The sequence below is a fragment of the Hyperolius riggenbachi genome, chromosome 4 (assembly GCF_040937935.1).
Source record: "Hyperolius riggenbachi isolate aHypRig1 chromosome 4, aHypRig1.pri, whole genome shotgun sequence".
Lineage (NCBI taxonomy): Eukaryota > Metazoa > Chordata > Amphibia > Anura > Hyperoliidae > Hyperolius > Hyperolius riggenbachi.
In genome coordinates, this window is record NC_090649.1 from 281,353,291 (window position 1) to 281,367,878 (window position 14,588).

General features: G+C 46.6%; 1 long non-coding RNA gene across 1 annotated transcript in view; it reads right to left on the reverse strand.

The window, feature by feature from the left end:
* Positions 1 to 487: 487 nt before the first annotated feature.
* The window catches only part of LOC137503819 (uncharacterized), a 43,226-nt gene continuing 29,125 nt past the window's right edge, over positions 488 to 14,588 (reverse strand). Inside the window, exons 2-4 of the long non-coding RNA XR_011019345.1 lie at positions 2,673 to 2,859; positions 1,298 to 1,423; positions 488 to 824 (exon numbers count right to left, since the gene is read on the reverse strand). This is a non-coding gene — a long non-coding RNA (uncharacterized lncRNA). The remainder of the gene's footprint in view (positions 825 to 1,297; positions 1,424 to 2,672; positions 2,860 to 14,588) is intronic.

The following is a 14,588-nucleotide window of genomic DNA, read 5'->3' on the forward strand; positions in this document are numbered from 1 at the left end:
TGCTAATTAATGATTGCTGAACATTTTCTATTACTCAATTTTTTTGGGCAGAATTACAACCATGCTGTGGTCCCGTCAAAGTTGCCACAGTTCTCCCTTCTGCCGCATTTTCACTTACTCAATTGTGTGTTAGTGCTGGACACCGCCAGGGTCCAACCCAAAACACAGATTCCTCTTCAATTTTTGGGGGCAGAATTACAACCATGCTGTGGTCCCGTCAAAGGTGCCACAGTTCTCCCTTCTGCCGCATTTTCACTTACTCAATTGTGTGTTAGTGCTGGACACCGCCAGGGTCCAACCCAACACACAGATTCCTCCTCAATTTTGGTGTCAAAAGGGAAAAACATCTAGTATGTGGCAGGCAGTCTTGTGGGCAAAACTGACTTCTTGATAGTGATACTACAGGTCAGATCATGAGATTGGGCTAACTGATTCAAGCTGATAGAAGAGCAACGTTGACAGAAATAACCACTCGGTACAACAGAGGTATGCAGCAAAGCATTTATGAAGCTGCAGTGCCAACAACACAAATAAGAAAAAGTCTGCAGTAAGCCAGAGCACATTAGAACAGGCAAAGTAACTTGTAGGATAGAAGAACTAAGGCTGAAAATGTTGTTACAGAGTCTCTGTAGGCGTCCGGCCTGCCTCCAGTGCCCCTCAGCTGGGCTATCTCTTCAGCCTGCCGGGCCGAGCGCTCCCTGAGTTCCAGGACCTGCTGATGCATGATTCTAAAATCCCGCTCCTGCCTCCTAAGTCTGGCTGTCAGCCTCCCCACTTCCTTTCTCATTTCCCTCCGGAGCCGGAGATGTGTAGAGAGAGAGAAACTATGGAAAGAATGGAGAAAATATGTATAATCATTGGATCAATCAGGTTAACCTTTTAAATGTAAGAAAAAAAATAAAAAAATAAACCTGTAATGTTGTGTACAGCTTATACAATAACATTTTGGGCCCTGTTCCACTATACAAGTGATACGAAGATAGCCACCTTGCCGCATTGCATCGCTTCTGCTGTCCTTCAGCCATCAATTCCGCATCTCCCGAGTCCGGATGCATAAGTAAAAAGAGGAGATAGGATGCGGATGGGGCCCTGCAAGAATCTGCAGCATGCTGCAGATTATTGGATCAGTCTACACCGCTCCGCATAACCTGAACGCAATAGAAACTATTCCATTGCCGTTCAATGGTTTCAGCACACCAGAGGTGTGCCGCATCGTACCACATGTAATGGAAATGGAACAGGACTTCAGTTAACCTAATATATATTAGATATTCATTAAACAGTGCAAGATATTTACCACACTGATGCCTTGCGGCGTGCATCCGCTCACTATGGTGTGAGGGACCCGAGGAGGAGGAGCGGGAGCTGGCTCTCGAGGCTCGACGCGGCTGTGGGCGCCCTGGTTGCGGAGGAGCATTGCCAGCTGTAATAAAAAAAAATACATAATGTAATCTGAACTAAATCGGTCATAAAATGGGTACAAAACTTTTAACTTTTTACTCAAACTACAATTATTTTGATTTGTATTTGAAAATAATGTTTCAAAAACCCCTACTTAAAGTGAACCTTAAATGTGGCAAAAAATTAAAAATTTACTTGGGGGTTTTACCAGCCTCCTGAAAACGACCTGCGCCTGCGCAGTGCACTGGACATTGGCGGGTGCGAGGACGCGCAGTGGCTCTAAAGCAACACTCTGAAGTGGCAGGGAACTAAAGGATTGTCAAGTACTGTGCCTGTACCATACGTCTTCAAGAAGGTTGGTAGAAGCTCCAGTTAAGTGAATATTTTGTAATGGCGTCACAGTAAAGATTCACTATAAAGGGAAACCAGAGATTAAATAAACTAAAAGATTTACACACACATGGGGCTTCCTCCATCGCTTCCACGACACGCCATCCTCAGTCTCCTGCACCTGGTCCAGTTACTTGGGCCCGTCACGGAAAGTCTGACGTAGGACAAGTGCACTCTTGACGTATCTCTGGGGAGATACGTAGTGGGCGAATTTGACTTGCACAGACTTACTACGACTGTCCGAAGTAACGGGACACGGTGCAGAAGATGGGGAAGACTGAGGATGGTGGCGTGAGAGCAATCCGTGCCCATGGGGCTGTAGGAAGCCACAGGTATGTCTAAATCCAGTCCACACAGCAAAGATATCAAAGGAGTGGCTTTGAGACAACTCTGTGTATGCCCTTGAGTGGCCCAGCAAGAGCATAAGCATCAATAAAACTGAATAACTGGCGAGATCTTAAAATGGCTGTGCAGTGTGCATCAGAACCGAATCATCCACAAGGCAAACCTAGGCAGTTGCATAGGGCCTGGAGAAGATTTAGGGTCCTGATGGATGATAGCACCTATCAAATTTTTCTAAAAAAGCCTGGTGATCGATCATCAGTGGTTATCAAAAACTAACAATTAGCAAATACTGCACAAATATCATCACTATTGCCAGGAGCACAAAAAATAATTTAGGTAACCCATTTTGGGATAAGTCCATAATAATAAAAAAATTTGGGGAAAGTGATGCGCTGTGATATGAATACCTTACTGATACTTTTACTGTATATACTACACAACTCTACTACACAACCCATGACATTTTTATAGGATAAATAGATGCAGCATATTAAGCCCAAGATACACGTACATCAACTAATAGTCTGCTGACTTACATTGTATTTCCTCTGTGACACGCCTGATGAGGTCCTGGTCCCTCCTCTTCATATCTGACCACAGCATCTGGACCTGCCAGGTGGACAGGACCCTGCGGTGTTCGGTCCGCAGGATCTGCTGGACCCTGCGGACCATGTCCCGCTTGGCAGGCCCAGTGCTGAGATCATAATTTCCAATCCCAAAGTTCTGGAAAAGAAATATTACAGTATTAAAGGGATTCTGAATTCAACTTAAAATAAAAAATTTCACTTACCTGGGGCTTCTTACAGCCCGCCGTAGGCCACGAGGTCCCCCGGCGTCCTCATGGCTTCTCTTTGGGTCCTGCTGTCGACTCTGGAAACCGACGACACTCGGGACTACTGTCGTCGGGACGGTTAATTCCTGGTCTGAGGCGTGCGCGGTTTTTATAACTACTGTAAACCGTGCAGAGTGTCAGGCCGCCAACCGTGTCGTATACTAGTGGCCAGCGTCCTCAGAACAGGAAGTAACCATCCCAACACTAGGCCTGAGTGTCGCCGGTTACCACAGCCGCCTGCGGAACACGAAGAGGAGCCAGGACGACATCGGGGGACCTCCATGCCTACGGTGGGCTGTACAAAGCCCCAGGTATGGCACACATGATACATTACACCAAGTTCAAAATGACAGTTATCATTACCAGTGAACTCCCCGCTGAAACTTGAGTGAATATGCATTGGTTGGTACTGATATCACCCTACTTTCTCTGGTCCCCAATCCTTTGGCCAAATGTCATTTCCACACACTGTCATCATCCCAGTCGCAGAGGCCAGAGTGAGAGGAGAGGCAAGCCGCGAGAGGGACCAGACTTAAAGGGGCACTATGGCGAAAAATTGTGAAATGTAAAATATGTGCAAACATATACAAATAAGAAGTACAGTTTTTCCAGAGTAAAATGAGCCATAAATTACTTTTCTCCTATGTCGCTGTCACTTACAGTAGGTAGTAGAAATCTGACAGAAGTGACAGGTTTTGGACTAGTCCATCTCTTCAGGGGGGATTCTCAGGGATTTATTTTCTAAAACACTTAGTGAATGTCAGTTGCTCTGTCCAACTGCCCAAAAAACTGTGTAGCGAACAGGGAAGCTGGCCAATCATCATCATTGTTTAAATCCTTTTAGGGAATATCTTTATAAAGAATAAAAGCCTTGCTGAGAATCCCCTATGAAGAAGAGATGGACTAGACCAAAACCTGTCGCCTCTGTCAAATTTCTACTACTTACCGACTACCGCAAGTGACAGCGACATAGGAGAAAAGTAATTTATGGCTCATTTTACTCTGGAAAAACTGTACTTCCTATTTGTATATGTTTGCACATATTTTAAATTTCACAATGTTTTGCCCTAGTGCCCTTTAATGACGGTGGTTCGCTGGGCCTGTCCGACGCTGGTACCATTACAATATAACTGCATCATATATAATATCATCACTAACACTCTGCAATAATCACCTATTGTTAAGGCTGTTATAATTTAAGTAGGCCTCAGTTATTTGGACTGAGTTAGTCAAAAAGGCTTGAGGAGCAGACCTGCCCTTTAAGGGATTTTCTCTTAGAGAGAAAATCTCCAGTTCTGTCAGCAGAACTAGAACATACCAAGAAGCTGTTCTGTGGACAAGGCCACAGGTCTCCCTGACCTGGGCATGTACCGCCACTAGAACAATAAACATCAGCCATGTTTTGTAAATATCCACATTCCTGCATGTAGGTCAAATGCCTCATTGAATATTAATCAAGTAGGGGTGTATGAGGACACCACAAGTGGGTTCACCAATAGTCTGATCTAGGGGGATGGCGAAGATGATGTCATATTTAACTCTTTCCTAGTCGGTATTAAATCGGGAGTGAGCGATGGGAGCTCACTCTGCTCCTTACTTTCACACTAGCTCGCAATGCTGACTGGGACCTCTAAGTATGTTCATTCCTTTCTGTAATCTGATATAATGTATGCTGTACATAGGTAGTCTAGTGTAACGTAGAGTAGATACAAGAAGACCTGGGTACCTTCAGCAGGAAGGTACTCACGCAGCTGTAACGCAACATGGTAATCTGCTTTGCCAGGATATGATGGACTATATCTGTATATACACTACACGGGGCGTCCCTGTTAAATGACGCAATTCACGATTGCGTCCAACCGAAGCCTCCCACCTGAATGCTAATCTATGTAATTTCTGCTAGGTATGGTACAGCAGGCAAAGGGTGTATGACAGTGCACCTGATTGGCTGACTAGCGTCTGCTGGCCAGATAGAGGCAGGATATTGCTCTGACTGGAAGTTAGCAATTGTGTTTGTTGCAGTTGGTGAGAGGTCCAGGGCTTGCCCGCACTTCCCTCTAGGTGTCGCATGGTGGTTTGGGGGCCCCAGTGAGTGAGAGAGACCTGGGGCCCCTGGGCTGTCATGTGGACCAGTGTTTGTGATTTTAAATTTATTTTTTGCAGCTTCTAGGATGCGGTTGACAGGTGAGTGGTTAGGGAGGGGACCGTGTGGGAGATGTGCCTACACGGGGCGTCCCTGTTAACCACTTAAACCCAACTGGACGAGATTTCTCGTCCAGTTGGGCTGCGCGCACTCCCGCGGGTCGTGCGCGCGCCCGCGGGCCCCCCCGTGCGCGCCCCCGCTGCAGGCCGCTAGCCCACCGATCAGTGAAAGGGATTATAAATCCCTTTCGCTGATCGGACCCCCCCCCCCCCCCCGGAGAAAAGCCGACAGCGTCTCTTCAGACGCTGCGGCTTTTCTGAGCTCTGGTCTCCTTTCTTCTGCCTGGGAGCGAGATCGATCGCTCCCAGGACTTTTTGATTCTGGCCATCTTGTGGCCAAATAGCAAATTACACCTAAAAAAAAAAGTTTTAAGAATAAACCTATAAATATATTAAAAAAAAACCCTGTTTACCTCCCACACCAAAAAATACCCACATACAAGTAAAATTAAAAATAAAATAAAAATTACAATAAAAAAAAAAAAAAAAACATAAATAGTTACCTAAGGGTCTGAACTTTTTAAATATTCATGTCAAAGGAGTATATCAATATGATTTAATAAATTATGGGCTTCTAAACAGTGATGGACGCAAAACGGAAAAAATGCACCTTTATTTCCAAATAAAATATTGTCGCCATACATTGTGCTAGGGACATAATTTTAACGGTGAAATACCCGGGGCATATGGGCAAATACAATACGTGAGTTTTAATTATGGAGGCATGTATTATTTTAAAACTATAATGGCTGAAAACTGAGAAATAATGAATTTTTTCCATTTTTTTCTTATTCTTCCTGTTAAAATGCATTTACAGTAAAGTGGCTCTTAGCAAAATATACCACCCACAGAAAGCCTAATTGGTGGCGGAAAAAACAAGATATAGATCAATTAATTGTGATGAGTAGTGATAAAGTTATTGGCAAATGAATGGGGGGTGAAAGTTGCTCGGATGTAAAAAAATTTCAACCCTTCGGGCTTAAGTGGTTAAACGACGCAATTCACGATTGCGTCCAACCGAAGCCTCCCACCTGAATGCTAATCTATGTAATTTCTGCTAGGTATGGTACAGCAGGCAAAGGGTGTATGACTGTGCACCTGATTTGCTGACTAGCGTCTGCTGGCCAGATAGAGGCAGGATATTGCTCTGACTGGAAGTTAGCAATTGTGTTTGTTGCAGTTGGCATTCAGTTTAGAGGTGGTGGGGGGAGTTCCCTGGAGGTGAGAGGTCCAGGGCTTGCCCGCACTTCCCTCTAGGTGTCGCATGGTGGTTTGGGGGCCCCAGTGAGTGAGAGAGACCTGGGGCCCCTGGGCTGTCATGTGGACCAGTGTTTGTGATTTTAAATTTATTTTTTGCAGCTTCTAGGATGCGGTTGACAGGTGAGTGGTTAGGGAGGGGACCGTGTGGGAGATGTGCCTACACGGGGCGTCCCTGTTAAACGACGCAATTCACGATTGCGTCCAACCGAAGCCTCCCACCTGAATGCTAATCTATGTAATTTCTGCTAGGTATGGTACAGCAGGCAAAGGGTGTATGACTGTGCACCTGATTTGCTGACTAGCGTCTGCTGGCCAGATAGAGGCAGGATATTGCTCTGACTGGAAGTTAGCAATTGTGTTTGTTGCAGTTGGCATTCAGTTTAGAGGTGGTGGGGTGAGTTCCCTGGAGGTGAGAGGTCCAGGGCTTGCCCGCACTTCCCTCTAGGTGTCGCATGGTGGTTTGGGGGCCCCAGTGAGTGAGAGAGACCTGGGGCCCCTGGGCTGTCATGTGGACCAGTGTTTGTGATATCTGTATATATGTTTCCTGAATAAATAACGTGAATATTAAAGAAGCCTGAGGAAGTCTATCTCCTGCTTGCTGTGTTGAGAGTCAAGTTATCTCACAGTCTGTAAGACGCAACTATAAGAAGTTGCTGGTGCCGGAAAAAGGTGATTAGAACAGTGGTGCTGAAACCCCCCTTCACTGCCTTGCAAAACAGGCAGACAGGGACCAGGGGCCGAAGTTTTTAAGATATTCCACAGCGACACAAGCGGAGTTGACGCGGACTGGAAAGCTTATCAAGAGGATAAGTGGTGTGTGGGAGGCCGCTAGAGAGGCCAACACACGGACTGCAATCCGAGAGATGATCAGCGGCGAGTCATGGACCTGTTTTATTTGGGTTGTGATGTACACGCAATCTAGCCGAACAAAGGATTCCGTGGTGAGGTATCCCAGGCAGAGGTTTTGAGCAAGTTACCTTCGGGACCGGAGAATCCGCTGAGAGAACGCTCAGTAAACGCTCACCGAGGTCCATCGACTCGTGGAAAAAAACTTGCCGTCAGCTGATCGGATTGGAAGTCGGTACAAGTCTGTAGAGCCAGGCAAGTATAGCGTTTCGTTTATTTGGTTTTGTAGCAATGTTTGTGGTCTGTTATATGTTAACAGTGTTTTTTTCCCAGCTGTGTGTTATTTTTCTGTGTTATGCTGGTAGCAGCTAGCAGTTATAGCGTATACAGTTTCTGTTTCTCTCTGTGCAGTTCTGGGCTGGGAGGGAGGCCAGCGGTGTTTGTTTTTCTCTCGTGCTCTGTCACGCAGATGGTGGATGGTGAGGAGAGCAGGTGGAGGGTGAAATGAAGAGAAAAAGTTGGTATAACGAGAGCCCAGGTTGGTTCCAGGTTGGCACTGACCTGGTTCCAGGTCAGTGCTATTAGTTAGTTAGTGCTATGTGATGTTTCTGTAATCTCAGCATAATTCCGTGTCATTGGTTTTATTGTTTTTTTCTTGCGGATCGCAGAGCGTAGGTTTAGTGAGAAGGGGGGCCAATACAGTGCATCCTCCCACCCCCCTCTCTACAGATTGGGGGGAAGCACGGTTAAGGTTTGTGTCCGCGGATATCTGCTAACAGCTGGAAGATTTGTTCAGGTTCTGTCACTCCGCATTCCAGGCAAAGGTTTATGATAGGAGTAAAGTTTCGGTGTAGTTGTGGAGAATTCCTTCTGTTCAGGATGTTTTTTTTGCAGCCGTCATAAGATCGGAGTTCTGTGGGAAGCGTTTGAGTGCACGGGGTTGGGTGCATGTTTTTTTTTTCCTCCATCTACATGTCCAAGATGATTTGCGTTTTTTTTCTGGGAAGGAGATAGGAAATTTCACACACTGCTGTGTCTGTTCTTGCAGGTATCCGAGAAATATATATGCTGAAATGTTTAGTGTGCATAATATGCCTTGTATGTTCTAACTGTTTTTTTCTGAAGGTGCATAGGATTAAGTGGTTGCTATGGGGGACTGACATAGCAGCCATCTTGGCTGGCATGCCATGATTCAACATGGCGCCGGGTTTCTGAGAAAGCCACTCCCATCTGCATGATGTATCAGGAGGGGAGTGGGCGGGAAGCGCCCACTGATAGACACGCCACGATGGCAGGGGGGAGGATGTGCTGGGGGGATCCCACGTCACAGCTGTGCACAAGGCGCCGTGCACGGAAGCAGCTGGTGGGAGGAAGGGGGTCCAGAAGAGAGATTCTACTGAGTTTCTCGGCTTCCAGGTGATTTCCTTAGAAGAAGTCTGGGCACAGGGAGTGTCCGCATACGTGAGCCAAGCAAGTTGCAGGGTCACGGATAGGAAGTATTTCCCAGCTAGGTGCAGGGAGACACGGCGCAGCGCAGATCAGGAAAGTGTCTGTACTGTGTTGCTTATGGGATTATTCCTTTAAGTGAGGCACCTTAAAGTGCGGTGCGGCATGTGTTCCCAATAGAGATAGGGGGGACAGTGCAGAGTTGGAGAGGGGGAAGGGAAAAGAGAGAAAGATAGGAGTTGACCAATCCAGGTGTACTCGCTGCGACTGCAGAGTGTTTTTTTCGGGGGGGTTTTTGTGTCAGGGACAGGGCCAGAGATTGACAAAGAAGTCATTGCTGGGCTGTTAGCGTGTTTTTCCTCGCCCACCGATTGGTCAAAAATATATATATATTTTTTTACCTTTCTCTTCTTTTCTCCAGCTCTGATTCAGTTTAGCACAGAACAGAACTGGTAGCAGTTCATGGGGCAAATATACAGATGATAGAATTGCCATTTACAGAGTGACAGTGTATCAGTACGGTGTCTGCCATGCGACTACCTACCAAGTGGGCATTCAGGGATCTGTATACAGGCATTTGACGCTGGAATGCTTAGCCCTGCACCCTGTGTAGTTTAAGTGCAGAGTGCTCCTTCCTACAGGGAGGCGGCGGTTTTTTTTGGTAGTATGAGGGTAGTGGCGCGGCAAACATTGGTCAGAGGGTACAACACACAGAACTTCTAGCAGAGCTGGTATCGCAATGAAGTTCAAGGTAAGTAAATGCAAAAATGAGTAAGAGCATTGCATGCTCACCTGCAAAGCAGCAACAGGTGGGTGGCATCCATACTCTGTGCATACGACGGCCGCGTATGTACAAAAGGGGGGGGTGTGGTGAGAGCTTGCAATGAGGTGAGAGCTTCCAAAGGTGAAGTCCGCGGGAGCATATTTTAAACAGGTAAGTACTGAGGATAGTACTTAGGTAGGGGAGAGAGGTTGTAACTCCAATCTACCAATAAGAGTAAACAGAGTTCATGAGAACCATAAAGCAACGAGATCAATTACGGCATATATTGATCAAGTTAAAGTGTACAGAGTACAAGCCGCAGGGCGAATCCCAAATCATTAATAAGAATTGATTTGTTTGTATTTCAATTTCAGGAGTTTGGCAATATGGACTCGAGACAGCTGCATTGCTGGCAGCAAAGATGGAGATGTCATTCGGATAAGCGAAAGGTTCCAGATGCCAATCTGAGGTTGGAGAACAACGAGATTCCTGAAACTGGAAAGAGACTAAAACACGAGATTCCTGAAATTGGAAAGAGACTAAAACATGAGATTCCTGAGATCGGAAAACGTCTAAAAAAAACTGACTGAGCAAAGCATAGTGCAAATTGCTAATGTTTTTCTTTCCCAAGGTGGTGCTTTTATAATGAAGAGTACCGTGCTGATGGTGATCCTAGGTTGCCATTTCGTCCTAGGAGAACGAAGAGAGGACATTCTCATGTATAATAAGGGGTTAATGAGAATGCAAGGCCCAAGCATGTTAATGTTTGGTGACCAAGGTACTAATCCTTTCACACCTCCCTCCGCTTGGCACAGATGGACCAAGCAGGGATGGAGGAAAAGAGCACTTGTGCCAGGAGAAAACATATTTCATGGTACAATGTGGGTGAAAGGTCTGAAGGGTCAGGTGTGCGGGCAGTGGGAATTGAATGGCAGTGTAAATCTGCTATTGAATGCCACACTCCCAGAATCGATGCACCGATCCAAAGTTTGGTTAAAAGGTACATTGCAGTACAATGGGTACATGCAAAAGGTGGAGTGTGTGATTCAGGGGTACCTTGTCTTGGTTATGCAGAGTGAGATGGTTCCAGATTGGAGAGGAAGGAGCAGGAGGCGTCAATTCTCCTACCAGAGAGACGCAGGGGACAACATCACCCTCTGGAACTACCAACAGAGAGTGCCTCTGAAACAACTATACACACGTAAAGGCTGGAATGCCGAGGGTTGGTGGTTCTCGAAACAAGAAGTAAAAATCGAGATCAAGCCACATTTCCAGGTGACAAAGAGGGTGGGGAGAGCGGTCCCGGGGGAGGGAAAGCCAACACAGGGAACCCCCATTCACACTACACGGGTCACCACAGGGGACTATAGTACACAGTCCATATGCAGACGCTTATCCTCAGGCTAGTTGGGTAAGTGAAGAGGTACTCTTAATTGAAAGATTGCAGAGAGTACAGTCTTCCCAACCTCTGGTACATAGTGTGCCTCAGGACATAAGGGGGGAAGAGGTCCAATCAGGACAGTTGGGGACATATTTTGTCAGGGAGATGCTTAAAGATCCTGTCCAACTGAGATTGGACAAGGGGAGGTATATCGATTTTTCTGGAGAAGGATCTTTTGCATGGAAGCTTCAAGATGTTTGGGTGAACAAATGGAAACGGTGCAACATTCCTTTAGGCACCGCCACTTCCTTAGTTCCTACCTCAACACATGTCTTACACCATGACCTGAGAGGTCAAACTTTTTTGGTGCTAGACAGGGAGGTGAAACGAGTAGAGTTGTCCTCATGCGGGCAATTCTCACAGAGGTACCTGTGTTTGCCGGGGCAAGTCAAATTTAGTGAAGAAGCCTGCAGGCTCCATAACGCAGAATGCGAGGCTACCATTCAAAAGATCCACCCTGAAGCCCAACCGATAGTTCCGGTGGCTGAAGGAAAGGTTTGTTTTTTTAACATAGTGTCTAATGATACATTCAAGGTATATTCTCATAATTGTTCCGATAATGGGGATTTTCCAAGGGGCACATATTGTGTGAGTGGAGATCCCATATGGATCCAGTCATCCAGGTTGGGATGTACACCATATATCACTTTCAATAACACTCTGCAATATGCATTTTGTTAATATTGTTCACTTACAACAATCATCAGTCTCTTGATCTCAGGGGGGATCTTGGGAGCCATCCTTAAGTTTGTCTGGGGGTCTCTGAATCTCCTGGGCACCTCCTTGCCTTCCTGCTGAAACTTCCAGACAGTTCTGCGCAAGCCCAACACGTACGTTTTTACGTGTACGAGCCGAAGTTACGCAAGCCCAGTTGGTGACTACTGGTACTCACGCAGCTTTACGTTTCGAATTCTACGACACGTACATACATGCAGATTTTTCATCCGCATGACCTTACAATCCGCATGCACATGCGCACTCTTCGATGTTGACACGTACATTTCTACGCATGGCGGCATGGCGATACGCATACGGGTTACGACTGGTAACAACATGGCATGCGGATTTTAAAAATACTGAACATGGGGAAAGACGGGTGGAGCCGGTTGCGGCAAAAAATACGGGATGCGATCACGGGTTGATACGGATGCGGCTCCAATAATAACGGCCACATGCGGATCCGTGATTGAGGGGTATCCGAGCAAAACTGTTCTGGATACAGGATTTCCGAAATGATCTCTTCCTGAAATTGAAGGAAGGATCCTTTAGTTCTCCCAGCCTTACTGTAGAGAACAAAACTGTTGTAAATTGCCAACTGAATCAAATAAACAGACACTTTCTTATACCAGCATCTGGTTCTGCAAGAAACCAAATAGGGAGCCAACATCTGGTCATTGAAGTCCACCCCTCCCATGTTAAGGGTATATTCGTGGATGGCGAGGGTTTTTTCAACAACCTCAGTTGCTCGTTGAATTTGGACTATCGTGTCTGTGTGAATGGTGGACAGAAGGTAAATGTCCCTCTTGCAGGTTTTCGTTACACGAAGCAACCATCTCCCCCCGTGCAAGTCGGATACTAGTGAGCCATTGGGGGAAGCCCCAGCGACTAGGCTGCATGGTGCCACAGCAGTGAATTCCGAGTAGCTGTAAATGCTGATAGAGGGCCACGCTTGTGTAGTAAACGCTTGTGTCCACGTAAAGATGGTACCCCTTCTGAAACAAGGGTGACACGAAGTCCCAAACAATCTTGCCACTGCTCCCCAGGTAGTCAGGGCATCCGACCGGCTCCAATTTTGGTTTTTTTTCCCTCATAGACCCTAAAACGATATGTATAGCCTGTTGCACTGTCACAGAGCTTATACAGCTTGACCCCATACCGGGCGCGCTTGCTTGGGATGTACTGCAGAAAAATGTACGAGGGACTGGTCTATGCAGATGTTCTGTTCAGGGGTATAAGCATCTGCAAATTTGGATGACAGGTGGTCTATGAGGGGCCGAATTTTGTGGAGCCGGTCATAGTCAGGGTGGTCTTTTCTATGACAGTTTGTATTGTTATTGAAGTGCAGGAAGCGCAGGATGTCCTCAAAACTTGCCCTGGACATGGCAGCAGAGTACATGGGCATGTGATTTATTGGGTGCGTAGACCAATAGGACCGCAATACATTTTTTTTAGTTAGACCCATGTTGAGGAGAAGGCCCAAAAAGATTTTAAATTCGGAAACTGTGACCTGTTTCCACTGAAAAGGCTGGGCATGGAAGCTGTTCGGATTGGCAGTAATAAATTGTGTGGCGTTACGGTTGGTCTCTGCCACGACTAAGTCATAAAGATCCTCGGTGAAGATCAGATGAAAAGCGTCTAGGGATGATCCTAGATGATCTGTCTCCACCTGGACTCCAGTCTGGGCGGTGAAAGGGGGCACTATGAGTGCGGCGGAACCAGGGGGTTGCCAATCAGGATTTGCCAGCACCTCTGGGAGGCTAGGGGTACTACGGGTCCATCTTTCTAGTGGCTGTGACCGGGGTCTTACTGCACGTGCCACCGAACCAGTTTCAACTGCCATGCTGGTGCTCGCCACTTCACCAGGGTCTACGGCAGTACTGGTTCCAAGTCCAGGATGTGCTGCGCTGTTGGTGCATGCCTCACCATGAAAACCTGGATCAGCGCTAGCACCACTCTGCTGCCCTTGAGGTTGATCCTGCACCACCTGCAGTCCACTGACATGGGGTGCGGTACGCCTGGCGCTAGCAGGGACCCAAACCTCATCATCTTCGCTATCAGTCAATGAGTAGAGATGGCCCGGAAGTTCGGTTCGCCCCCATAATGCTCCATTAGGGTCAACTTTGACCCTCTACATCACAGTCAGCAGGCACATTGTAGCCAATCAGGCTACACTCCCTCGTGGAGTCACTCCCCCCCTTATAAAAGGCAGGCTCCGCCAGCCATTACACTCACTCGTGTGCCTGCAGTAGTGAGAGAAGGGACAGCTGCTGGCAGACTCTCATAGGGAAAGATTAGTTAGGCTCTTGTAGGCTTGTTAGCTTGCTCCTTGCTGATTCTTATTGCTAAAATAGCACCCCACAACAGCTCTTTTGAGAGCTAATCTTGTTCTTGTGATCTATTTTTTTTTCTGTGTCCCACTGACACTTGTGTTGCATAGACAGCCTTGATAATTCATACTGTGCGTGTGCCACTGCCAGCCAGGCCCAGCACATTCAGTGACTACCTGTGTGTGTGACAGGTGCACATTGTAATACCCAATACTGCATATACCTACAGTGGTTTGCAAAAGTATTCGGCCCCCTTGAAGTTTTCCACATTTTGTTATATTACTGCCACAAACATGAATCAATTTTATTGGAATTCCACGTGAAAGACCAATACAAAGTGGTGTACACGTGAGAAGTGGAACGAAAATCATACATGATTCCAAACATTTTTTACAAACAAATAACTGCAAAGTGGGGTGTGCGTAATTATTCAGCCCCCTTTGGTCTGAGTGCAGTCAGTTGCCCATAGACATTGCCTGATGAGTGCTAATGACTAAATAGAGTGCACCTGTATATAATCTAATGTCAATACAAAAACAGCTGCTCTGTGACGGCCTCAGTGGTTGTCTAAGAGAATATTGTGAGCAACAACACCATGAAGTCCAAAGAACATAC